This window comes from Rhinatrema bivittatum, chromosome 2 (assembly GCF_901001135.1).
Source record: "Rhinatrema bivittatum chromosome 2, aRhiBiv1.1, whole genome shotgun sequence".
Taxonomy (NCBI): Eukaryota; Metazoa; Chordata; class Amphibia; order Gymnophiona; family Rhinatrematidae; genus Rhinatrema; species Rhinatrema bivittatum.
Genome location: NC_042616.1, coordinates 202,131,264 through 202,158,497, shown reverse-complemented (window position 1 = coordinate 202,158,497; position 27,234 = coordinate 202,131,264).

The following is a 27,234-nucleotide window of genomic DNA, read 5'->3' as shown; positions in this document are numbered from 1 at the left end:
TCTTGGGGATGTTATGAGACTCCAGTTCTAACCCCTTCTGCTTCTGGAGGTGGCCACAGTGTTTAAATTAAAAAAATAATAATAATACCTGTTGAGCAGAGATAGCCACTATTTCCATCCTCACCTTACTCCCTTTAACATCAAAGATCTCCCTGGCCTTCAAACTCCTCCCCCAACAGCTTCAGGACCTCCCACATATCTCCCACTCATTCTCTACCCGACACATTCCCAGGCTAACCTTAGTCATCCCTGGGACCAAATGGGGCTGGAGTGCTCTATAGGCTCCTGGCCAATCACTTGCTCAAGTTAAAATGGTGCCAGCTGGCTGCCTTACTAGTATGTCCCTATCACATAATAGGGGCATAACTAGTAAGGCAGCCTACCAGTGCCATTTTTATTTTAGCAATTAGCCTGCCCACTACTGGCAGTCTGGGCCTACTAGGCAAACAAGGATGTCCAAGGTTAACTCAGGAAGGTTCAGGGTAGGTGGGTGATATGGCGGTGGGGGGGGGGGGGGGGGCGGGGGGGCTAATACTGTTGGGAGAGGGTTGAAGGCCAGGGGAACTTTGATGTTAAAGGGGTATGATGGGGATGGGTGGAATGGCCACCTCCATACAACGTTTGGAAGGGGTTTTTTAAAAAGTATTTTTTACATTTTACAATTTAGGGCTGCCTCTAGAGGCAGCTGGGATTGGGCAGGGTTCTTGCAAGATGCCTGAGGGGGGTATGTTAAGATTGGAGCCCTATTTCAGGCCACTGCTAGCCCTTTGAGACTGGGTGAATCTGGATGCATGTTATCATCCCGATGTACACAGTGAAAGTAGCCATAAATCCTGAGTTGTATCTAACATCCCAGAAAATAATACAGCTTTTTTTTAGGCAAGCCACATTATTTTATTTGCATATCATTTTGTAATAATGAGCTGCTTTTCCTGTATTTACAAAGCTTGTTAATTGAAAGCTGCTCATTGAAATGCCTGTATCATTTTTGTAAAAATATTGTGAAATATTGTGTGATAGGCATTTATCACATGAGAAACAGCAAATTTTATGAGATTAAATCATGGATTATTAAATGACCCCTTAAGTTTGCCACTCTTGCTGCCATATTCAGCCTGTTCCTGAATTTCTCATGGTGCCATGGAGAACATCTGCCACATGGGAACTGTTTTGTGGTACCTTGGTAAATTCATACCACTGTTTGTGCCACCTTTGCTGCTCTTTTGGTACCTTCTCTGCTCTGGAATGTTCATACAATTATTATTGGTTCCCTTTGCCCCTATAATGCCTTGGGAATTTGATGCAGCTGTGCTGTTTATAATACCCCACCCACACTATACACCTTACGGGTTTTGATTCCTCTGAACTGTTTATGGTAACCCATCTGTATTCTTCACCTTGAGAGTTTTGATACCTAAGTGTGATATCCCTCCCACAATTTAGGCCTTGGGGCTTTTGTGCTTCTTTGCTATTTGTGATATCCCACCTGCACTCTGTGCTTTGGGGGTTTTGATACATCCGTGCTGTTTGTGATCCCCCTCCCACACCCTACACTTTGGGGGTTTGGATACCTCTATGCTGTTTGCAATGCCCCCACCTTTGCGCTGTTTGCAATTCTTCACATTGTATGACTTGTTTTGTTAACGCTATTTTGTCTTTCTATCTAACTCTGTACACTACTGTCTTGTTTTCTAAACTGCACCTACTATTAACTTCAGAGGCAGATTGCAGTGAACTCTACCTTGAGCCTTCTCTGTGCCTTGTTTGTGTCATAGTTTATATGTGTGCACATGCACAGTATAAGAGAGACATTTTCTCACACACTGTGAAAATTGCTGTGTGTAAATATTAGGGATGTGAATCGGGGCTTCGGACGATTGAAAATATCGGACAATATTTTCAAAATCGTCAGAAATCGGGGGCTCCCTCAAAACGATAGGAAAACCCCATGATATTGATCGTGGGGGTTCTCTTATCTTTTTGGGGGAGGGCGGGAAAAACGGCACACAAAAATAACCCCTAAACCCACCCCAACCCTTTAAAACTAATACCTTAGCTTCCCCCACCCACCCAACCCCCCCAAAAACCTTTTACAGGTACCTGGTGGTCCAGTGGTGGTCCCTGGAGTGATCTCCCGCTCCCGGGCCGTCGGCTGCCACTAATCAAAATGGCACCGATGGCCCTTTGCCCTTACCATGTGACAGGGTATCTGTGCCATTGGCCCGACCCTGTCACATGGTAGGAGCACTGGATGGCCGGCGCCATCTTGTGCTCCTACCATGTGACAGGGGCTGACCAATGGCATGGGTAGCCATTTTAATTTTAATTTCCAGGGCCATTGCTGTTGCTCCAAGTCACTCTTGGTTTCTTTGGGTGATTCTTCCTCTGTTCTAGTACATTAAGACAATGTAAGGTAGTGGTGTACTTTACATTGCCTTAACGTTCTTACCAAATTTTGGTCTTGCCATGCCAATCTAATTCTTTGCACACTTGCTACACTCTTTGTAGACCTTTGGAGTCTTCGCTCTTCGTGCCATTACTGATACCACTTAGCCCCTCTTGATGCCTTTTTGGCTTTTGATGTCAATCCTCTTCCTTCCTAAGCCCTCACTGTACATTGTGGGGCCTTTCAGCCATTCTTCTTGCTGCATTATTCTGCACCTATCAACTACGCTTTGAATTTTCAGTGCCACAGCTGCTGCTCCAAGCCTCTCTTGATACCTTTGGGTGGTGTCTTTGAGGTTCTTTCAAAATTCTCTTCCCTTATGGAACTTGTTAACTCTTGATCTTGCTCTGGCAATCTGATATTTTACACACTTGCTGCATCATTCATGGACCTTGGGATCTTCATGCCACTCCTGGTATGTTTTGCCATTCTTGGTAACTTGGACTTTTGATAGCATTTTTCTTCCTGCCACAGCCCTCATTGTACATTTTGAGACCTTGCTGCCGCTCCTTTTGCTGCATTGCTAAAATCATAGAATCTGTCATACTTCACCAAATCTCCGACTACATAGATGATAACAACATATTACATAATAACCAACACAGATTCCAAAAAGGACATAGCACAGAATCTCTACTCATCTCTTCATTTGATACCATCATCAGAGGTTTTGACTCCAACACGAACTACATCCTAGTACTAATCAACTTATCCACAGCATTTGGTACCCTAAATCATGACATTCTACTATCCAATCTGTCACAAATAGGTATCACTGGAACAGCTTTACAATGGTTCTCCTCCTTCATTACAAATCGTCCTCAAAGAATCACAATTGGAAAATTAAATCTGAGTGGTACATCACAAAAACCAGTGTATCGCAAGGCTCATCACTTTCGCCTCTCCTATTTAATATATATCTTTTACCATTGTGTCATTTCCTAGCCGGTCTCAACCTAAATTTTAAAATCTAAGCAGATGACATTCAGTTCACTATTCCATTTTCTGAATCTTGGTCAAAAACCTTTGCTCTACTTCAACTCTACTTAACAACAATAAAAACTTGGCTGTCACATAACACTAAACTGAACATTTCAAAAACAGAGCTAATTTATTTATCTACAGTACAAGACTCACCCCATCAACCACTACAAAAGTTCATATTTGAAGATCAACCTATACTTATAAGATCCCATGCAAAGAACCTAGGAATGATAATTGATTCCAAATTAGCAATGACTAACAATATATCAGACATAGTAAAAAAATCATTTTTCCAATTACAAATGTTAAAAAAACTCAAACCTCTGCTACTTTCATCTGACTTCCGATCAGTTACACAAGCTATAATTCTAACGAACCTAGACTACTGTAATTCTTTATACTTAGGACTGCCCATGTCAACAATACATCCTTTGCAAATTGCCCAAAATGCTACAGCTCAAACTTTATTCAACCTACCACGAAGAGAACATACTATACCTATATTACAGCAGCTTCACTGGCTTCTAGTAGCCCATTGCATCACCGATAAAATTCTGACAATTACGTTACGGTCCCGGTTGCGACGGTCGCAACCCGTCCCTTACCTCCTTGGTCCCGTTCCATCTCCAAGAGCCTGCGGCCTGTTTTACGGTGTCCCCCGGGGGGATGCCACCGAGAAACCCTTCTGGACGCCGTCTCCTTAGGAGCGCATGCGCGCAGGAACCGCGCTTATGAAGGCCTTTTCCTGCCACTGAAGACTCCGCCTTATCCCTGACGTCAAACACTGCAGCCTATGTAAGGCCACCGCGGAGCCCACGACTTTGCCTTGCAACGGGGTTCCTTGCGGTTCCCAGTTGCTCCGAGCCCCAGAGCATGCTATTGCGTTTAGCAGCTCCATTCCTGCCTAAGACTTGCTATGCTTTTGTGTCCAAGTCCTGTCTTTGCTTTTGCCTGGTTCCAGTAACTTGTCCTGCTTCATTTCCAGCTTGGTTCCAGTACCTGTCCTGCTTCAGTTCCAGTTTGGTTCCTGTAACCTGTCCCGCTTCAGTTCCAGCTTGGTTCCAGTACCTGTCCTGCTTCAGTTCCTGCTTGGTTCTTGCAACCTGTCCTGCTTCAGTTCCAGTTTGGATCCAGTAGCTGTCCTGCTTCAGTTCCTGCTTGGTTCTTGCAACCTGTCCTGCTTCAGTTCCAGTTTGGATCCAGTAGCTGTCCTGCTTCAGTTCCTGTAAATCTGAGTACCCTTCAGTGTTAGCTGAAAAACATTTTTTACACTATTATAGTAGAATTGGGTTATTACATTAACACAGGGAGAAGATTTTGGAGAAGGACATGGTGAGAGGACAAGAGATGGGAAAAAAGAGAGAGAAACTGAAGATTGAGGAGAGGAGCATGAGAAGAAGAGAGGACTGGGGATAGTGGAGGAGAGAAGAGATGACTTGGGAAGGAGATAATTGGGAATCTGGGATGGGGAAAGAGAAGGAAGAAATAGGAGGGGGATCAGAAGATGGAGGGTCTGTGGTTAGAGATTGGAGGGGATTCCAGGATCTGGGAGAGGTAGAAAGGAAGGGAGGTTCCAAGATGTGGGAGATATAATCTAAGTTCATGGGAGAGAATGTTTAAATTTCTTGGAGAGTTGGGGAGTTTGAAGGAAGGGAGGTGATCTACACTAAGCTGCTTTGAGCGGAACTGGAGAAAACAACAAACTGCATCCACTAAAAACTCCTTCTTTAGCTGTCTTAGAAAATACAAAAAAGAAATAACTGCCAAAAAAAGTTTTCCTCAGACAAACTTAATGCTGCAAATGGAAACTCCTCAATTTTATCTAACATTGTAAGATCTTTAACTGCAATCCGTGATACCTCTAATACCTAAGTTGATAATACCCTCTGTAATCACATTGCATCACACTTTCAGAATATGTTTCTTAACATTTCCAATAGTTTCTCAAATCTACCTCATCCCGAATCTGTTCCATCCCCTTTAGATTTCAATTGGTCTACCTTTTCTATGTTGATGTTGCTACCATTAAATTAGTATTACATAAAATTAAAAAATCTTCATCACCTTACATTCCATGTCCTGGTCATTATTTAAGATCTTTAGCAGACCACGCTAGTGGTTTCCTTTCACAGCTCATAAATCAATCTCTCACCTCTGAGATCTGTCCCGAACTCTTCAAACAAACATCTGTTTTACCTATCCCGAAGAAAAAAATGAAGACATTACAAATCTTAACTATCTGCATCCAATAGCTTCTCTAACACTAGCAAAACTAATCGAATCAGTGGTCTTACATCAACTCACAGACTACTTAAATGACAACGACCTACTCCATGCTAATCTACATGGGTTTTGCAAAGGCCATAGCACCAAAACCTTACTACTATCCTCTTTTGATACCATACTTTGAGGTTTTGATATTAATACTGATTACATCTTGGTATTATTAGACATCTCAGTTGCCTTTGATACATTAGACCGTCAAATCCTCCTTTCATGACTCCAATCTATTGGTCTAACAGACACGGTCTTAAAATGGTTTCATTCCTTTCTAACTAACCAATCTTATCAGATAAATATTGGCCGTTATTGCTCTGAGCGATACACAACCTCTTCTGAAATACCCCAAGGATCTTCCCTTTCTGCCACTCTAACATTTATTTGATACAGTTATGTCAACTGCTCAATAATCTAGGTATTCAATTCAAGATTTATGCTGACAATATTCAGTTTTTTATACCCTACTCTTCATCATGGTCTATGACACTTTCCATGGTCTGCTTATATAGTAAAACCATCAATATCTGGCTATTACATAATCATCTCAAACTTAACACATCAAAAACTGAAATTCTCTATCTTTCCACCATTCCGCATTCTGCTTGCAGTCCTCCAACACATCTCAATCTGGATGGTATACCAATTCCTATAGTATCCAAAGCCGGAAACCTCGAGGTGATATTAGAGTCCAGCATCAATGTCTCATCAAATTTCCTTAACAGTGAAAAACTCATTGTTCAAACCTGATATGCTAAAGCATCTTCATTCCTTACTCTTTCTGGATGACTTTCACACCATACTAGTCTTTAATTTTCACCAAACTCAATTATTGTAATATGCACCTACTTGGCCTTCATAACAATGCCCTTTGCCCCCCCTACAGTTAATTCAGAATGCTGCAGCCCGCATCCTGACTGGTATCTCTCATAAAGAACACATTTCATCAATCTTATACTCCTTACACTGGCTCCCAATTCAATTCAGAATACAATACAAAATTCTTTCCATTATTCACAGCTTGATATATAATGATTCTTCTACTTGGCTTATCACCCAACTCTGCATTTACCAACGCAGCAGGAACCTACGGTCTTATATAAAAACCTACTACAAATTCCAATGATTCGCTTAGCCAGACTCGAGATTATGAGAAGGACTGCCTTCTCAGTAACCAACCCTTCAATCTGGAATTCTATTCCTGATAAGCTAAGACTGATATCTTCTCTTAAGAAATTTTTAAAACCCCTTAAAACATTCCTATTTTCAATGGCCTTTAAACCAATTACTGCTATTCAGCAACAGCTGCCTAAGCCATCCCGTAGTACTTGAACTGAATTGATCATCCTCGGATATCAAGGAATGATGTTATCTTTAAGGTACTGCCCCTTTTATTTGTATGCTTTTATGTCCTTTAGTGTTTTTTTTATGTCTCTCTAAATATGTATGTTATTTTTAGCCTATAAACCGTTTTGACCAACATAAGTTGTAAAAGCGATATATAACAATTTTTTAATAAATAAATAAAATAAATTATGTGCTCTGCTTCTGTTCCACCTTATATTCTGTCTCCATTCCCTTACCTAATCTGGTAAATTTACTAGGGATAGGTTTTCAGGAGAAACAAAATAGGAAATGAGATGGAGTTTCCTATTTTGTTTCATTTTATTCTCAAAGTGAAATGATTGAAAATCCGATTAAATTTTGTTGATTTCATGTTTCGTTTGAAAACAAAAAAGTGATCCATCAGATCTAGGCCCAGGCCCGAAGCTGCGGTCTCACCCAGGGAATAGACTAAGGCCCAAACATGTGGTCTTGGCCTATGTCTGAGCACAATGCCGGGGCCGGGACCTCATCTAGGTATAGCCCACGGCTCAAGTACAATGACAGGATTCTCAGCAAAGGACCAGGTCCAATGCTGGAGCCTCAGCCAAGACCCCCAAAATTTCCAAGCCTGTTCCTTTGGAGATTCAGTGTCATGGACTAGGCCCAGGCCTGATACTGGGGCCCAGTCCAGAGGATGAATCCCAAGACCAGGGGCCTTAGCCCAGACCATTTCTGATGCTGGAGCCAAACCAGGAGGCCAGGTCCTAATGCCTGAGCCTAGGCCCAACACTGGGGCTTCAGCACAGACCCAGGATTGACACCATTGCCTGACCCAGTGACCAGGTCACAACACTTAGACCTGGGCTCGGACCCAGGCTCAATGATGCACATATATATATCATCATGTATAAAAAGTTTTTGGAAAGGGAATATTTCCTAAATTTGTTAAACATGCCTATAAAAGAGAACTTTATGCCAACAGAGCTCTTTTACTCCAAACAGGATTCAGATCACCTACGAATAGAACGGTCTGTGTTGAAATTTTTTGCAGCAAACCAGAAAGATTCAGGAAATAATTCTGAAGCTTTGGCACATGCTTATGCTGCATGATGCTTTTAAAAACAAACTGTTGTTTGCCTACACCCTGGGCCATAATCTGAGAGATACCCTGTAAACATACTAGGGCTAGTACAGGAGATAATGGTCAGTTTACCTGCACTCACTTGTAGTATGTGTCAATGTTCTTATGATAAAGATTTTTGAATACCCATCTTTACCAATTCACTATATTTCGTAAGGATATTTTCATTGTAATACAGCACAAGTGATATATGCCATCCAGTGTCCGTGTTGCAAGCTTTATATAGGACAGACTATGTGCCTATTAAAACTCAGATTATTCAACACAAGAGTTGCATTTGTAGACAAAAATTGGAGCCACCCTTGGTTAAAAATTGGCTGGAGTGCAATCATACATTGGAACAACTTAAATATTTTCAATACAAAGACTTAATCAGCTTAGAGGCGGCAACATTTCTCAACTACTACACCGTTGTGAGCAATATTTTATCTACTCCTGGCACATAATGGCACCAGATGGTTTAAATTCTAACTTTGAATGGGAAGCATTATATAATTGAATGCTGCTTTTATGTTTTAACTTAGTATATATGGATAAAATATCACTGACTTAATGATGTCAATCATTACATAGCCTCCCTATGAAAAAGATGCATAACATCCTTCAAAGGCTATTTTCTTCAGTACATTTAAATATGACGTAGATCTTGTGACATCCAGCCTCACTTTCATTTTCCAGATAGGAGAACTAGAGGAAGGAAGGTTCAGATAATGTCTCTACAAATGAGTCTGCTTTTCTGTCTATGTACTGGTTTATAAGCTATATTTTATAACCCAGATTCTTTCTTGAGATTTATTTGTTTCAGATTTTGGAGAATATGTTGAAGAAGGCTAATTTTGCTATATGTGGTTATTCTACTGTTTCATGAGAATCGCTGCTCATATTTGAATATCAATGTCATTACAGTAGGTGTGAGGCATGTGGAATGAGATAGTGTATTTTAAAGTCAGCACAACAATATTGTGGTGTTTATTTGTAGTTGGAATGGTCCACACAAGTATCTATCTCTTTCTTCTGACGAAGCCTGTATATGGAGGGAATAGAGGTCCTTTGTTGAGGGGAGGTCTAAATCTACCAGCAGAGCCTCAAGTTACCACTGTTAATAGGATACATCAATAGTGGATTAGACCACCAAATTGGATGATGTTAGCATTTTAAAACCATGGTATATTGTAAAGGACATTGATAGGACATTGAGAATAGGTGCAATACTTGCAGTCAGCCCACCCATAGTTGACCTCTGTAAAAAGTTTCTATTGTATTTATTTAAATGTACTTTGCTTTTTGAATTTTGTTGATATATTTTGGATTTTGTATAATATCAATATTTATAATAAAACTGGAATTTTCTGCTAAACCTTTGGCACTAGTGTTAGATTGTTTTATTTTTTGTATTTTTGTATTTTGTGTGTAATACACACACACACACAAACACACACACACACACACACACACTCAAAGGGATATATGATGATACAACTGGAAATCAATACTTAGCCACCCTGCAAACCCCTTCACCAAAAATATTTAATTATGCCTCCACTAAAGCCTGTGCCTTGTCCCTTGTTATGGAACTCCATGCCCACTGAATTACGTCTTGAACTGTCCCCCAAGACATTCAAACAAAAACTCAAGACATGGTTATTCACTCAAGCCTACACATGATCCCAACATCCTCCTCTTTAGCCTCCATCTGCCCCTCGTCTCATTCATAATAAATATTATCTTTTATATGTTGCCTCTCTCACCCATATCGTTTCTTCTCCATGTAACCCTAGAGTTTCCTATAGGTAATCGCTATTACTGTATATCATCGCTACTCGGCTTTATTGACATTTTATTACTTCACTCTTACGCCTTTCCTAAGATGTAACGCCAGTCACAGCCTCACTTTCCCAATTCTTATACACTCTCTGCTACCGCCCTACCTCCCCAGATTTCCCCGTCATATTAAGTTATTATCATTACCTTTAAGTTTTGCCTTAAGTTATGCTTTATTAATAACCTAAGTTGTTTTATGTACTTGTTATACCTTGCTACTTTTATGTACCTAAGTTAATCCATGTTTCTTCCTTTACTTTCTTGAGTTGTTTTATGTACTGATTTTTTAACTATTACTATCTTGTTTTATGTATAACGCTATGGCATATGTTATTTTGTTCTCTGTACACTGACGTGATATCTCTGATGAGCGGCGGTATATAAAAACAAATAAATATATATATATATATATATATATATATATATATATATATATATACTTGGACCGGTACTTTTCAAGATATTTATAAATGATCTGGAGAGGAATACGATGAGTGAGGTAAACAAATTTGCAGATGATACAAAATTATTCAGACTTGTTAAATCACAAATGGATTGTGATAAATTGCAGGAGGAACTTGCGAGACTGGAAGATTGGGCATCCAAATGGCAGATGAAATTTAATGTGCACAAGTGCAAGGTGTTGCATAAAGGGAAAAATAACCCAAGATGTAGTTACACAATATTAGTGTTGCGCGTCGCGGCCGGTGCTGCTCACCTCACTCTCCTGTCCACGAGCTCCAGGCTCTCCTCCTCCGCAGCTGCAGCCAGTTCGTGGCGTCTCTAGCTCCCCCACTCTCAATCTCCGATGCAGGCCTCACAGCAGAGCTCCCGTTGGGGCTCCGCATCCTTGGTGTTCTCGGCCCCGCCCCTAGATGTGTGCGCAGCCGGCCTGCAGCCCTTTATAGGGCCAAGCGTGGGAAGACCCCAAGAGGCGCTCGCTGATGACATCACTGAGACTCCATATATAAGGTTGGGCTTAAACCCATGATCCCTGCCTTGGCAATCGGGTCATATACTCCAGTGTTATCTAGTTTGCCTGTTCCCGTGTCTCCTGTTCCAGCGTCTCCTGTTCCAGCGTATCCTGCTCCTTCGTCTCTCCATTCCTGATAGTACCCTTTGGACTGATCTCACGGTACTGACCTTTGCTTTGCTCCTGACCTTGTCTGACTGCTGCCCGGATCTTGACCTCTGCCTGTTCACTGACCATGTCTGATCACTGCCTGGAACCTGACCTCTGCCTGTCCACTGACTTCATCTGACTGCTGCCTGGAACTTGACCTCTGCCTGACCTGACTACTCCCGGATTGACTAAAGATACTGACCCCTGCTTTGCCTGACCATTCTGGACTGATACTCTGGCCTTGATCCTCGCTATCCATTCGGACACTCTATTCTGGCCTCCTGTGACCTCTGGACACTCTTGCTTGGACAACGACCGTGGGGCAGAACCTACCCCCTCTCACTTCTGGAAACCCAAATGATGTCATACATTAAGGAGAATCTAGATAAAGGATTCATAAGACTCTCCGTTTCCCCGGCAGGAGCCAGATTCTTCTTCGTGCAAAAGAAAGATGGCAGTCTACGTCCTTGCATAGACTACCGTGGGCTAAACATCATGACTCACAAGGATCGTTACCCTTTGCCCCTCGTCAGTGAACATATTGATTGCTTATAAGGAGCTCAGATCTTTACAAAGTTAGATCTCCGAGGGACATACAGTCTTGTTTGAATCCAGCCAGAGGACATCTGGAAGACCGCCTTCAATATGAGGGACGGCCACTACGAGTACATAGTAATGCCTTTCGGGCTCTGTAACCCCCTGCGGTCTTTCAGGGTTGATGATTGAGATCTTCCGGATCTACTATACTCATTTGTCGTGGTGTATCTGGACGATATACTGATCTTTTCCAAAGACCTGAAGTCCCACCGCTCACATGTTCAGACCCTCCTCCAATGCCTCAGAGACAATCACCTCTACACAAAGTTGGAGAAGTGCATTTTTTAACAAACCCACCTTCCATTTCTAGGCTACATCATCTCCAATCGTGGTTTCACCATGGACCCTGAGAAACTTCAAGGTACTCGAGATTGGCCTCAGCCAGTAGGCCTCTGAGCCTTACAAAGATTGCTTGGGTTTACAAACTATTACAGGAACTTCATCACTAACTACTCCACACTAGCTGCTCCACTCATGGCCATGACTAGGAAAGGTAGTAACCTCCAAGTTTGTAGCCCCAAGGCTCAATCTGCTTTCCACACCTTGAAAGAGGCCTTCTGTACCGGACCATGTCTATGACACCCAGATCCCAATTGTCCCTTTGTCATCAAAGTTTACGCATCTGCCATTGGGGCCGGGGCGGTCCTGAGCCAATATTCTTCCAAGGGGGTCTTAGTACCCAGCTCCTTCTACTTGCACAAGTTTTCTGCCGCAGAGCAAAATTATACGATTGGGGATCATGAACTCTTAGCTGTGAAATTGGCCCTTCAAGAATGGCACCCCTGGTTAGAAGGAGCGCAGCATAAATTTACGATATTTACAGACCACAAGAACCTCGAACACTTAAAGGAAGCCCAGCTCTTGAATCCAAGACAGGCCTGCTGGGCACTGTTCTTCAAATGATTCCACTTTGAACTCCGCTGCCACCCAGCAGTGAAGAATACCCGAGCAGATGCTCTCTCTCGCTCCCTTGAGCCAAAAGATATGCCTGAGACTCCTAGTCACATCATAGACCCAGTCTGCATATCCCTCGCAGTTACCAACACGGTATCAGCCGGGAAGACGGTGGTTCCATGCTGACTCCAGGAGCGCGTTCTTCACTGGGCCCACGACTAGAAGTTAGCCGGACATCCTGGCTGGGCTCAGACCCTTGAGATGCTAAGAAGACATTACTGGTGGCCTAGCATGGTTAAAGACTCCCGTAGTTATGTGGACTCTTGTCACATCTGTGCACAGCAAAAGAACCCATGGGAACTCCTCCAATCTCTTCCAGCTCCCACTGAACCCTGGTCAAGCATCTCTACTGACTTCATCATCGAGTTGCCTCCATCAAAGGGCAACACGGTCATCTGGGTTATTATCTACCACTTTTCAAAGATGGAACATTTTATTCCACTACCAAGAATCCCCTCGGCTCCTGAACTGGCAAACGCTTGCCACGCTTGCCTCTACCTGTGCCACTCTGTTTCCTCACCTGTAGCCTAGCCTAACACACAGAAAATACGCTGGATATGGAATCAGGTCAAGGAAAGACTGACCCAGGCAGCCAAGCGGGCCAAACACTTCACGGACGCTCATCGTCTCACCACACCCCTGTTCCGGCCTGGCCACCCCTGTTCCAGCTATGCCTTCTGTCACAACGACTGGCCCCTAGATTCATCGGGCCATTCCCTATCATCCGGCGCATAGGAGCGGTCACATATCAACTCCAGCTTCCCGCTTCCATGGGGATCCACAACATGTTCCACGTGTCCCTTTTAAAATCGCTAATCCTATCTTGGCTTTCTTGAAGGCCTCCTGTACCCACACAGTATGATACTGAACCCGAGGTATTGGATGTCAGACGACGGAAAGGTCATTGGGAATACCTCCTGTCATGGGAGGGCTTCGTGGGAGCCCTCGCATCACATCTATGACAAGGACCTCCTGTCAGAATTCCATCAGGCTCACCCTGACAAGCCCAGGCTGGTAAGGGAGAGACCTAGAAGTAGGGGGGGGGGGTACTGTTGCGTGTCCCGGCTTTGTCCGCTCCGCGGCCAGCCCAGCTTACCTTGCTCTCCAGTCCACGAGCTCCGGGCTCTCTTCCTCCACTGCCGTAGCCAGGTGGCAAGTGCTCTCCAGGTCTGACCGGAGGGCCGTATCAATCCTGCAGCAGGCCAAGGGTCCACCTCCAGCACAACAGTTACATTCCATATTAAGAGTTACTATCCAGGAAAAAGATCTAAGCATCATATTGGATAATATATTGAAATCATTGGCTCAGTGTGCTGCGGCAGTCAATAAAGCAAACAGAGTGTTAGGAATTATTAGGAAGAGAATGGTGAATAAAATGGAAAATGTCATAATGCCTCGGTATCGCTCCATGGTGAGACCGCACCTTGAGTACTATGTACAATTCTGGTCACCACATTTCAAAAAAGATATAGTTGCACTGGAGAAGGTACAGAGCAGGGTGACCAAAAGCTAAAGGGGATGGAACAGTTCCCCTATGAGAAAAGGCTAAAAAGATTAGGGCTGTTCAGCTTGGAGAAGAGATGGCTGAGGCGGGATATGATAGAGGTCTCTAAAATCATAAGAGGTCTAGAACGGGTAGATTTGAATCAGTTATTTACTCTTTTGAATAATAGATGGACTAGGGCAGAGCTTTCCAAAGTGTGTGTCGGGACACATTAGTGTGTCGCCTGTAGTGTGGAGGTGTGTCGCCCGGTCCACAGGGCCGGCGGAAGCAGGGAACTATAGCAGGAAGATCGGCAGGCAGTGGTGGAGCTTACATCACCACGGCCCGAAGAAAAGGGTCATGTTCACTCCTCCTCCTTCCTGCCTGTGCAGCCCTGGAAGAAAAACGTTGCCGGAGCTGCGTGGGCAGGAAGGAGGAGGAGCATCTGCTGCATACAGAAGAAGAGCAGCATTAATGGGCCGTTGCGGATCCCACGTCGCGACGGCCCAAGAAGAGGAGGAAACCCGATAGCAGGGCCGCTGCAGATCCCATGTCACGGCCAGGGAAGATCAGGGCCTCTGAAGAGCCCATCCTTCGGCAACCCGTGCAGAGGGACAGCATGTGCCAGTGAGAGCCTGTGCTTGAGCAAGAGAGCATGTAGGAGTGAGAGAGCCTGTGTGTGTGAGAGTGAGACAGCATGTCCACGAGAGAGACAGTATGTATATATGTATGTATGAGAGAGAGGCATGTGAGAGTGAGAGCTGTGGATGTGTGAGATTGCATGTGAGTGAGAGCCTGTGTGTGTGAGAATGTGTGAGATAGCGTGTGAGAATGAGAACCTGATTGTGTGTTTGAGGGAAGACAGATGGAGAGAAAAGAAATAGAAAAAAAGACCCTGTAAAAGGAATTGGCAAAAAAACAAGAAAGGAAAGGTGGAAAAAAAGCCTGTGACCAACCGATTAGAAAACTAAGATCAGACAGCAATGGTAAAAAAAAAATTACTTTTTAGTGATTGGCACATGTAATCTTTGGGAATGTGCAAGAGTAGCACTTTCTCTATGCCGATCTCACAATGTACGAGATCAGCATGGAGGAAGTGGAAGCCTGCAAATATTTATTATGAGATAGGTTGTGTTGTGAAACATTTTATTTATGTATATATTTAAGGAAACATACATAAATTGTTGAAATACATTTTGTTCATTTAACCTTTAACTTCTGGTTTGCTGGTAGACTGAATTACTGTGTCACGAAATTATGTTTGTCTACAAAGTGTGTCACCAACATGAAAAGTTTGGAAAGCTCTGGACTAGGGGGTACTCCATGAAGTTAGCAAGTAGCACATTTAAAACTAATCAGAGAAAATTATTTTTCACTCAACGCACAATTAAGCTCTGGAATTTGTTGTCAGAGGATGTGGTTAGTGAAGTTAGTGTAGTTGGGTTTAAAAAAGGTTTGGATAAGTTCTTGGAGGAGATATCCATTAACTGCTATTAATCAAGTTGACTTAGGGAATAGTCACTGGTATTACTGGCACCAGTAGCATGGGATCTACTTAATGTTTGGGTATTTGCCAGGTACCTGTATCCTGGATTGGCCACTGTTTGAAACAGGATGGTGGGCTTGATGGACCCTTGGTCTGACCCAGTATGGCAGTTTCTTATGTTCTTATGCCATGCATAAAGAATATATGGCCATGCATGTGCCTGCAGAACCAAGGATATATGAATCCCTAAGGGATAGCTTTTATCCCCTAGCAATGGCAGTCAAGAGGCCTAGGGAAGGCTTAGAACCTCCTCCTATGGGCCATTCGAGCACCCATGACTCTGGGAAAGCTTCATGATCTGGGATGGACTCTTCCCAAGGCTCTGAGGAGGATTCACAGGAAAAAGAAAGTTCATCTCAAAGGAAGATGATGCCACCATATTCCACTTATTCCAAAAAGGAGCTGGCAGCCTTTATTTCTAGTGTGGTTTAAGCATTGGGGATTTCAGATGCTTCCACCAAAGAACCAGTTGAGGGGGATCATATTCTCCAGGGCATTAGAACGCCACCAAGAGCATTACCATTGCACAGCGCCCTCATGCATATGGTTCTTTTGGAATAAAACACTTCAAAAGGGGGCTTATAAGGGGGAAGAAATCTGAGTAAGATTTACTCTCTGCCATTGGAGGAAAAAGAGCAGTCTCCTAGGAATACTTTGTGTTGAGGCACTGGTTGCATCAGTTACTCAGAAGATGGCCATTCCCATAGAAGTGAGGTTAGAGCTAAAGGATCCCCAAGAAAGGAAAATAGAGGCAACTCTTAAACAAGCTTTTACAGCAAATACAATGGCCCTGCAGGCCTTCATTTGTGGAGCTATGTGGCCTGAGCTGTCCTACGTTGGATCCAGCAGCTCTCAAATAGACCAGTATTAGCCATCTTGGAATCAGCCATAGCATTATTGGCTAATGATATGTCAACCTTGTAAGAATATCCTCTAGGGCTCTGGCCTCAGAAGTAGGTGATAGAAGGCTTCTATGATTGCACAGTTGTACAGCAGTCTCAATGTGAAAGTCACATTTTTAGAGAGTCTCCTTTTTGGAGAGGAACTATATAAACTGGTAAATGACCTAGGGAAATCAATACTCCATAGATTTTCTGAGGATATGACTCACACAGGGGCATGGAGTTTCAGGACTCAACACTTCCAAGACTGGGGCAGGTACAAAAACTACAAAGTACCCCTCTTTGGATGCTTGAAGTAGAGGCCAGTCCTTTTGGGGCACAAGAAAGGTGAAGACAGAGATGCCTGCAGCTGAAAGTGGCAACTAATCAGCACAATAACTCATAATGGGTCCCCTGAAGGTAGTTCTAGTAGGAGGGTGCCTGCTGAGGTATTATCAGAGTGAACTCAAACCATTTCAGCCCAAAGGGTCCTGGACATTGTGTAAAGGGGATATGCCCCCAAGTGCACAAAATCTGTCCCAGTGGTCTTTGAAATCTCCCCCTGTGCTTCCCCTCTCAAAAGAGAGGTGGTTAAGGGGACATTCAGGAAATTGCAGCCCCTACAAGCAATCACATCAGTGCCCATGTCCAAGAATCAACCCAATATATGTCTTCCCACCATGACCATCAATAGACATGACAATAAAGAAGTTGAAAACCATCCATTCTTGGTCATCCTAGTATCCCTAGATTGATCAAGGAGACCCTGGTACGTGGATATGATGAAGCTGCAAGACAGAGCCTCACTGGCCCTACCCAAGAAGTGGGATCTTCTCTGGCAAGGTCTAATACCTATGGAAGACTTATCTTAATTCTATCTTATGTGGTTTGGCCTTTGAGAGAGTATTCCTGCACAAGAGAGGGTACTCTGCCTCTATGATCTCAATTATGTTAAAGGTGCTGAAGTTTTCTATTTCCCTGGCCTCTGTCAGGGTTTTCAAGTATTTGAGAACTTTTGTGCCAAGCAGGACCATTCTCCTTGGAAAGCAAATATCTCACACATATTAGATTTCCTGCAAGTGGGTCTAGAAAAGCTTTGGCACTCGGGTCCTTGAAGATCCAAGTTGCAACCATTGCATGTTCTAGGGACTGACTTAAAGGCACCTCAGTAACAGCACACAAGGACACTGGGCATTTCCTTAAAGGGGTAAAATGCATCAGGACATCATTCCACCCAGTGGTACCCCAGTGGGACCTCAGTCTAGTGCTAAAAGCTTTTGTCAAACCATCCTTTGAGCTGCTAAACCAGGCATCTATTAAGGATTTGTCACTGAAGACTGCTATGGCAATCTGCTCAGCCAGGTGTATTTCAGAGCTGCAGACTCTAAAGTACAGGGATCATTACTTTTGGCCAGTTCCATCATTCCTACTGAAATCAGGTGGTATCCCTTTCAGCCTTCAACAGTGAGCTTATTAGACATATGTCAGATTTTGTTGAGAAATCTGAAGGTAACAAATAACTTTAGGACAATGGACAGGCTCTGTGATTTTGATCTTTAGAATAGCTTTCACTATTTTTCCATTCACTGAAGTTAGGCTCACTGGTCTATAATTCCACAGGTTGCCCCAGAGCCCGTTTTAAATATTGGGGTTACAACCCTCCATTCTTCAGGTATAATGGATGAATTTAATGATAGGTTACAAATTTTAACAAATAGATGTCCATAATAAAGTCTGTAGAAAAAGTTTCCTGCTGCCCTGGGCTCTTCAAGAAGGTGAGGACCCCCTAGCAATCCCCCACTGGGGCTGCCACCCAGCATGGCTTCAAAGGGAGGAAGGTTCAACCTGCCCCCCAAAAAAGGACCAGGGCTGCCTTGCTCCAATGGCAGCTGTCCTGGTGCAATCTGGGAATCTGCTCTCAATTGCTTTTCCCTTGGCTGAGGGGCTGAGCTCCCATTGTCTTCCTGCATGTATCTACCTGGCTCCCCATCACACTAGGCAGAAGGAGCCTACAACACTCAGGACCTGCTTGGTGCCACACATAGCATACTGCCACCATCTATACATAGCTACAAAGCCCCAGGGAGCCCACAGGAAGGAAAGCAAATGCTCCTGCAATGAGTAAACTCCCCTCCTCTGTGTTAAACAAGCAATGCTTGTTCCTGCCTCTATCAGCTGTACCACGGCAAACTGAGAATGCTTTAAATTCTCATCATATTCACTGAAACAAATCTCCCAGTCATAGGCTTCCCTTCCTTGAGCAAGAAACAAGCAGGTGCTCCTCACCACCCCTGGTGATGCCTCTTCTGGCTGCTAATGCAATCTTGGCTTCCTCCCAGTTCTGCTCTTTGAGCTAACTAGCTTAGGTGGGGATTTTTCTTTTCTTGAAAACCTCCACCAAACAAAGAAAGGAGAGGTGGGAGAGGAGAGGAGAAAGGAAGAGAGAGAGAGAGCAGTCCTGCTGGCTGTTTTTCTTGTATTTCTTAGATTAAGGGCTGCAAATTCCCTGCAGGATCCAGGAACTGTTCTCTGGGTGCTGCACAGAGCCCTGAGGGTTAGGGATAACCACCCAGAGCTCAACCAGGGAAGGCCCAGGGAGAAACACTTGTAGTTGGAAAATCAGCCTCTGGAGGTTGTTGTCCCAGGAGCAAAAAGGACTCAACCAGGCTGGGGGTATACCCAGGCTCTGTGAGCAGGTGCTAGAGACAAAGACTACTGGGATTGGACCAGAACCACACCTCCTTTACATTTATTTATTTATTTATTTATTTACTTACTTTTATATACCGATGTTCGATTTTACATATCACATCGGTTTACATTTACATCCCAGAGAGAGGTGATAATATAGTAATGACGGCAGCTAAAGATCAAATGGTCCATCCAGTCTGCCTAGTAAGTTGCTTATGCTAGTAACTACCACTCCATGCACATTATCCCTATGCTTCTGTTAAGGGTAGTAATTGTTGTTCCATGCAGATTATTCCATTGCCTTCTGTTATGGGTAACCACTGCTTCTCCATGCAGGTTACCTTCATTCTTCTGTTAAGTGTAGTAACTGCCACTCTGTTCAGGTTACCCCATGCACTCCTTTTTTTCATTTCCAACCTTTAACAGGTAGGGATCCAGTTTTTATTCCATGCCCTTTTGAATTCATTTATTGCTTTTGTCCTCACCATTTCATCTGGAAGGGCATTCCAGGAATCTACCACCCTCTCTGTAAAGAAATATTTCCTGATGTTAATTCAGAGTCTTCCCCACTGGAGTTCTAAAGTTTCTTTTCCAATGGAAAAGGTTTGAAGTTTATGCATCATTAATACCTTCAGGTATATGAAGGTCTGTATCATACCTTGTCTCCTCCAGGTTATACATATTTAGATCTATCAGCCTCTCCGATATTTACCCCACATGTTCTGGTCACCTTTCTCTGGACTGCTTCCATCCTGTCTCTATCCTTTTTTAGAAATGTTAACCAGAACTGAAAACAGTACTCCAGGAGACCTGTAAAGGGCATTATCATCTTCTTTTTTTTTATTGGTTATTTCTCTCTTTATGCAGACTAGCATCCTTCTGGCTTTAGCTATTGCCTTGTCACATTGCTTCTTTGCCTTCAAATTGCCAGACATTATAATTAAATCCAAAATATTCTACAAACTGAGCAAATCAGAAACAGTGAAAAAAAAATGGTCTTCTGTAAACAAAACACACCTCCTCAAGTCTTGCTATCACAGCATTATTTGCAGATGTGGTACTAACAGTTTCAACCTCTGGATGGATGACAAGTAAATATTCACCATGAGGATGATTACAAAAGATTTATGCGGATTTCTGTCCATGGAGTAGCAGGCATAGAAGAAGCTTGCAAAGGAGGTGTGTGGTTCTCTGACACAGTCGTTTGGTATAATCTACAGGACTTTTGGCAAGGATTTTGTTTGCTTACTCTCTTTTTGAGCCAGATATATAATTGGATTGAACTGAGAATGTAGAATGACAAGTGTTTCTCAAAGAAAGAGATCAGCCTCTGTGACGGTGAGTTCCCTCTTAATGGGGAAAAATGATGGGAAATATCTTCCTCTTCAGGGACTAGGTGATGGAAATCACTGAAAGCTGATGTCATTGGATATATTGAACAATTTTCATGATCATCCTGAGACTAGAATCAGAAATTAGCATAGTCCTAATTTGTTGTAAAGAAAGTGTTTTGGGAACAGCATGGGAGAGAAGGAAATAAATGCATATCTGTCTTTTCAGTGAAGCTGTACTTGGATGCCTAGATTATCTTTACCTGGTCAACCAATTTACAGGACGACCAGCCCCCATCTAGAATGGGGAAGCCACAATCGGTGAGGTACTCCTCCTCTGGAGAAAGGGAGGGGGCAGGGGCTGGGGGCCAGGCCAGAAATATAATTTAAGGTGAGCTGGCTCGCACTTCAGCCTCTTCTTTCAGCTGTTTTTGGTAAGGTCTCCTTCCCTTCATCGTCTTCTTCCTGACCACCCATACGTGCATACGCACTTTCTTGCTTACCTGGCTGCCAGCTGCGGGGGTGCGGCTCTGGTGAGCCTTGACGAAGGGTGCTGTCCCCGGTGCAGTGCAAGGCCTTTAGCGCAATCACACTCCCCCCCCCAATCCTCTGCTAGCCTGAGCGGCAGCCCTGGCGCCATCCTGCGCATGGGTCCTGGAAGCGGCAAGACAGCAGTCTCTCTCTGAGCATCTGCCTCCCCAACAGTGCAACTCTTCTACTCTTCTGCAGGTAAGATGCAGCAGCCCTACCTTTGTCCCATGGCTAGGACAGGATGTTCCGGGGGGGGGGGGGGTCTCGTGGTTTCATGGTCATCCGGGGGAGCAGGTGGCCTCGGGGCTTGTCCACACCCGCCATGATCTCTGCCAACCTCCCTCCACCCTTTGGCCGGCCCGGGTCACTTGATGCCTCTCTCGGCCCCACAGTCATGTGGACAAGCCTCTCTTTGAATCAGTTCGGAGGCAGCAGAGGAATGCTAGTAGACCTCCACACACATTTAGAAGGAAGGGAGCGAGTATGACCATGGTGAGCTGTGTGTGCAGGGCATGGTGGTGTTTTTTTTAGATGGGCCTTTTCGGCCTTGTGGTGCATCCAGGGATGCATTTTGGTAGAGGAAGCATGGAGCAGTGGTGTGGTCTCGGTGGTTGCTGGGGTGCGCGCATGACCTGAAGGCCTTTTGTTCTGCTGGAGCAGAGTGTACCATTCATGACCACCGTATTGGTGGTGGTTTTGAAGTCGCCTTCCATTTGACTATTTGCTTTATGGGGCGTTGTGAAGGCTAATTTTTCGGTTAGAGTGTCAAGTTTAAAATTGTGGTAATGGTATGTTTGTAGATTTTATGTTATTATGTCACCCCTTTTATTTTGTTTTTCTAAGACTTCTCAGCTTATGATTAACTAATTGTATTTTATGTTCAAAATGTGTGTCTTCCTTTATGTTTTTGTTTATGCTTATGCTTTGTTTTTGTTGTACATTGCTTTGAACAGGTTCAACATGTTCAACAAGAAAAATGAGATTTTTAAATATGAAAATTAAACATTTTCTTTATAGTGGGGTGATGATCGGGTGTCCTAACTGGCTGCACCTCCAAATTTAGGATGTACAAATGAGCCTCTCTTCTTTGGTGGCTGTGGATGGGGATGGAGACCGGGTATTGCAGCGACATCGGAGCTCTTACTCGTGTGGGAATGTCGGAGCCCTCGATGGTAGCCACCTCTTCTCAGGGGCCCCGGGTCCACATGTTTGTTAATGTTTTCATGCCAGCCCCCCCTGTTGCTGCGCCACTGGGCAGGTGCGGGTGCAGTCGAGGATTCATCCTCCATCACCGCCAGCAGGCGCTCTCTATCCTTTCCCTTGGTGGTGATATTTTTGCTGATTAGGAGGACGACCCCCTCCCCCATGGCACAGATGCTGCAAGTACCTGTGGGGGCACCCTAGGCACATCCCTGCACAATGATAAAAGGGAAGAAGAAAAGCCTTTCATTGATAGGATGACAGAAAGATGGTGTACAGCATTTTCGTCGTGGCTGGGGAGGGTGAGTCTCCCACCTTTGTTCTTGTGTTTCAGGATAATCCAGCCCTTTCCTACAGTATGTGCTTGCACGTGTTTCCAAGGTGCGCTGCTGTCAGGTGTGCATGTCAGACCATTGAGCTGTGCTGCTGTCATGGGTCCCCGGAAGTGGCTAGGGCCATTTCCCCTGCCCCTTTCGGGGCTAGTGGCAGCAGCTGTTTTCTGAGTTACCGGAGTAGGGTAGTAGCCTAAAGGTCAGAGCAATGGGTCCTAAACCAGGAAAGCCAGGATTCAATTCCCACTCAGAGATTATCTAAAGGCAAAATACCTCTTCCTTAGCTGCTCCTCCTTGCAGGTTACCTCGAGTGCTCCCTTTTCGGACACCACTTGTTTGCTACTAAAGCCCTTTTGCCTGCTCTTGGCGTTTAACAAGCAAGTGATGGACCGTAGCTTCCAGTGCTAACTTGCTATCCATGCTTTTCCTTGGTGGTTGTTTTAAAAGCAGGATGCAGAAAAGGATCAAAATGGTCCATCCAGTCTGCCCAGCAAACCTTCATGTTAATATCTGCTGCTCAGTGTTATTAGCAACATTTTACTATGTAAAGAGATCTTCTTGATAATTTAGACAATGCTGCTTGAATGTGTCTTAAGTCCACATACTGGCATCCTAGACAGTAAAAATCAGGGTCCCATGGTTGGTTGTCATCCCTTCCCACCCATGTTGCCTTGATGTTCAGCAATATGATGTGGGTGGACCCCAGGAGAAAGACATGCTGGAGTAGGAATTATTTACTAAAGGGGCCGGTGCAATGGTTTCAGCTCATTCCTCGGGGAAAGCATAGGGAGTTTTCTTTTCACCATTTATGTGCACAACTACACAGGCCTTATGCATGGCTTATCCTTAATTTTGAGAATAAAATAAAAAGGCAGTCACATACTTTATACTTTTCTCATGATAGTTCGGCTCTACACAGCATAGAAGGCTCAGCGGGCCTGAACATGAGAAACCAACCTGGGGCTGATGTGAATAAGTGTGGTTGCGAATTGCTGGTTGAGAGTTGAGTGTCAGGTAAAACACAATGCCCCTTTAACACAAGTTGGGTAACGTAGGCCAAGTCCAAAGTTAGCCTTGTAGTGTTCCTACCTGATGAAACTTAGAAACATGCCTCTCGTAAAGGAGTAACTTCTGCTCCATGCATGTCACCCCCATGCCTTCTATTAAAGGTAATAACTGATGCTCCATGCAGATTTCCCCCCATGCCTCCCGTTGAGGGTAGTAGCTGCTTCTCCATAGGCCTTCCATTAGAGGCGATGGCTGCCACTCTATGCAGATTATCACTGTCTTTTCTCTTGGGGGAAATGGCTGCTACGCTATGCTAGTTACCTCCTGTAGGCTTGGATGGCATCTGCTGCCCTGTGCACAATCCCATATCTTTCCATTAAAGGAAGTAACATCACAAGAGCATAAGCCAGCAAGAGCAGCGGCTACACAGGGCCATGTATTCAGACTTCTATTTTATTTTCAAGATTTTAGCATTGGTAGACAGGCATCTTAATTTTATTTCTCTTCCTCTTTTATATTGATTCCATGACCTTATTATCTGATAATGTAAGCAGTCGGGAGCCAATTTTGTTTGCATATTCTGGACTAAGCTCTTCAGTTAATATATATGCTGGCTTGGTAATTTGAATAGCATATCTACGGGCAGCAGAGAACAGTGAAAGCAAGTTTCCTTCATTTCATATAGCAGCATGAAGATGAGACCTGCCACTCAACAACAGAAGATCTTAAGCAGTTAATAGAACAATTCTTCAATAGTAGGTTCCGGTTGTCCAGCTAATGACCAAACACTATCGGACATCCAGGTTGGATAATACCAAGGATCCCAACGTAAATACTTGCAGGATGTTCATTTATATTATCTTTTCTCTTTCTGTATCAGGTCATTCTATGGCACCCAGGCATTCATATTTTACTGCATGACATCTTCATTTGTCCTGCACACCCTTGGGACAACCGGGCAGCAATTGCATATGGTAACTTGCATTTAGCCCTAGGAGTGATTCAAGCTATTATTTAAGCTCTCATCTTTGTATTTATTTATTTATTTATTTATTTGCTGAGTTTTATATACCGTCATTCGGTAAAGCCATCATAACGGTTTACAAAGTTCAGATTACAATGCTTTTAACAGTTGAATATAGGAAGCATTGAACAAACAGAGAAATAGAGAAACATCTGATTGCAAAGATGATAATTGGCACATGCACTAAGGGTTGCACTAAGGGGAGCACAAAGGGGAGAGCCCCTTTGTTGCGCCCCTTCGGCGCGTGGCGCCTGATGTTGAGGCACTTTTCAACGGTCGACGGATGTCTTAGTGACGTCGGGGGGGGGGGGCGTGGTCTCCCGATCGGGTTCCTCTCTCATTCACTCATCTCACTATTCCCCCTCACCTCCCGATGTTCATCTTTTCTTTTTTCACATGTTGTTGCTAAAGTTCATGCAGGGGGCCAAAAAATATTAAATCATCCTTTCGCCTCATCTTGCTTTGCAAGCTGGGCCGTTAGGGTAGCGGAGAAGGTCTGCCACTCTCCTATCCACTGGGCCACAGACAGTGTGAGTTGATCAGATATGGTATCGGGCTTATCGGTACAGCCCCAATAGCCCTGACGATCCATGGTTCCTCATCACGGAATGCAATTCTAGTTAACAAGTCAGCTTTATCCCCCAAGAGCTGCAACCAGCAGCTGACAGTCTCGACATTTCGTACACCTTTACAGTTCTCTGGATACACAAATGTTGCACTTTGACTAAAGTGGGTAAAGTGACAATGAGTCTTCCCTCTGTGTTGTCTAATACAGCCTTAATATTTTCACTCAGGTATTGAAGCACTTGCCTCATTGGGCTGTTCCTTGTTTCCTGTATCGATCCTAATTATCTTCACAGGATTGCATAAGGCCAATCCACAATATCTATATTTCCAGGACAAAACATCTACATTTCCTGGAACAATTATTGCTTATCGTGTTGGTTTCCAAAGTTAATGTCCAATCAATGTGGAACCTCTGAGTCAGATAGTTCAGGGGCTACACCTCCAACACATGCTTGTTGGCATCTTCTGCAACTACTTATGGCACTACTTATGGGAAAACTTATGGCATTTCCAATGTTGCCACAAGGTCTGCAGACCCTCTGACATGCAATTAAACAGGTATATTCTTGCCAGTGTGGGCACTGCATACCTTCTTAACCACTTTGTGTATATTAGTTTATATTTCTTATGGCAACTTCTCCGGAACAAACACTAGGAAATTTAGTGCTATTCATCTATCCTTGATAAATGATCTTAGTGGACCCTTGGCAGTTGAGGTGATTCAGGACAACCTTATTCCCATTCAATTACTTCGTACAGCGCATCCAACATAATAAACCCAATAGGTTTCATGTTAGAGGGTTTGACAGGCACATGGCGATATTCAGCTCATTCCATTCCATCACGTAGGCTGATGACAATATGCAGTATCTACTGTGGATTTCTCTGGAGCAGTATGCATTTCAGGTAAGATATTGAACAAGAGCTTCAAGAGTTGTTAAAGCTCTAGGCGGCATTAGCAGATTGTAAGATATGGTGTGGGTGACAATCATCAGTATCCTCCTGTGGATTTTGGAGGAATAGTGCCATCTCTGGAGCAGTATGTGTTTTGGGTGAGATATTGAACAAGAGCGTTTAGAATTGTTTGAGCACTAGGCAGCATTATTGGTTGTAAGATATGGCCGCAGCTGGGTTGGTGGGGCACCTACGGTAAGGTGTCACTACCATGGGCTTGTGGCGGGAGTTGACCATGACCTGGAGTGCATGGCATGAGCAATTCTTGAAAGCTGGCCGGGTAGAGAATACCAAGTAGTATGGTATTCCTGCTCCTAGATTACATCGATGGGTGACAGCACGATGAGTTGACTGTCAAGTCTTCAGCTTTGACAGCTGGGATTGGCCTGCACATCACCCAAACATTATGTTGGCATGCTTAAGGATTGACACCTGCTCTTTTACAGAGCAGGACTTCAGCACACTGCTGAGAACTTCACTGGTGATCAGGATCGAATGCAGGATAACCTGAGGGGCAAGGCTTCTATGGCCCTGAGTCCCCCAACGGTGTTACATTGCTGTAGCATGGTACTATGTTTATTTATCTATTTATTTATTTATTTATTATTTTTATATACCCTTGATTTTTATATACTCTATAGAGCCCTTGTGAAATTGGAGCATGGCTTTGATGGCTCTGCATCCACAACAGTGCTGCATTGCAGTTGCAGGATCCTATTGAGCATTTAGAGAATTGAAATTCAGCAAGTGAGGGCACGGTCACTCCCGGGGATAGAGAATATTTTAAGAATTGATGTTTTGTAAATTGAATGAATGTGAGTAATTGTTTTGTAATATAATAGATGTATGCTATGATCTATGCTGCAGCCATATCCATCCAATAAAGATCTTCTTTCAAATAATGGACTGACAGATGTTTTTTTACAAGAATGACAGCATGGGACAAAGATGGGGTTAAAATAATTATAGATGTGTGAGATGAGGCGGTTACACCTGAGATGGTTGTGTAGTCATAGC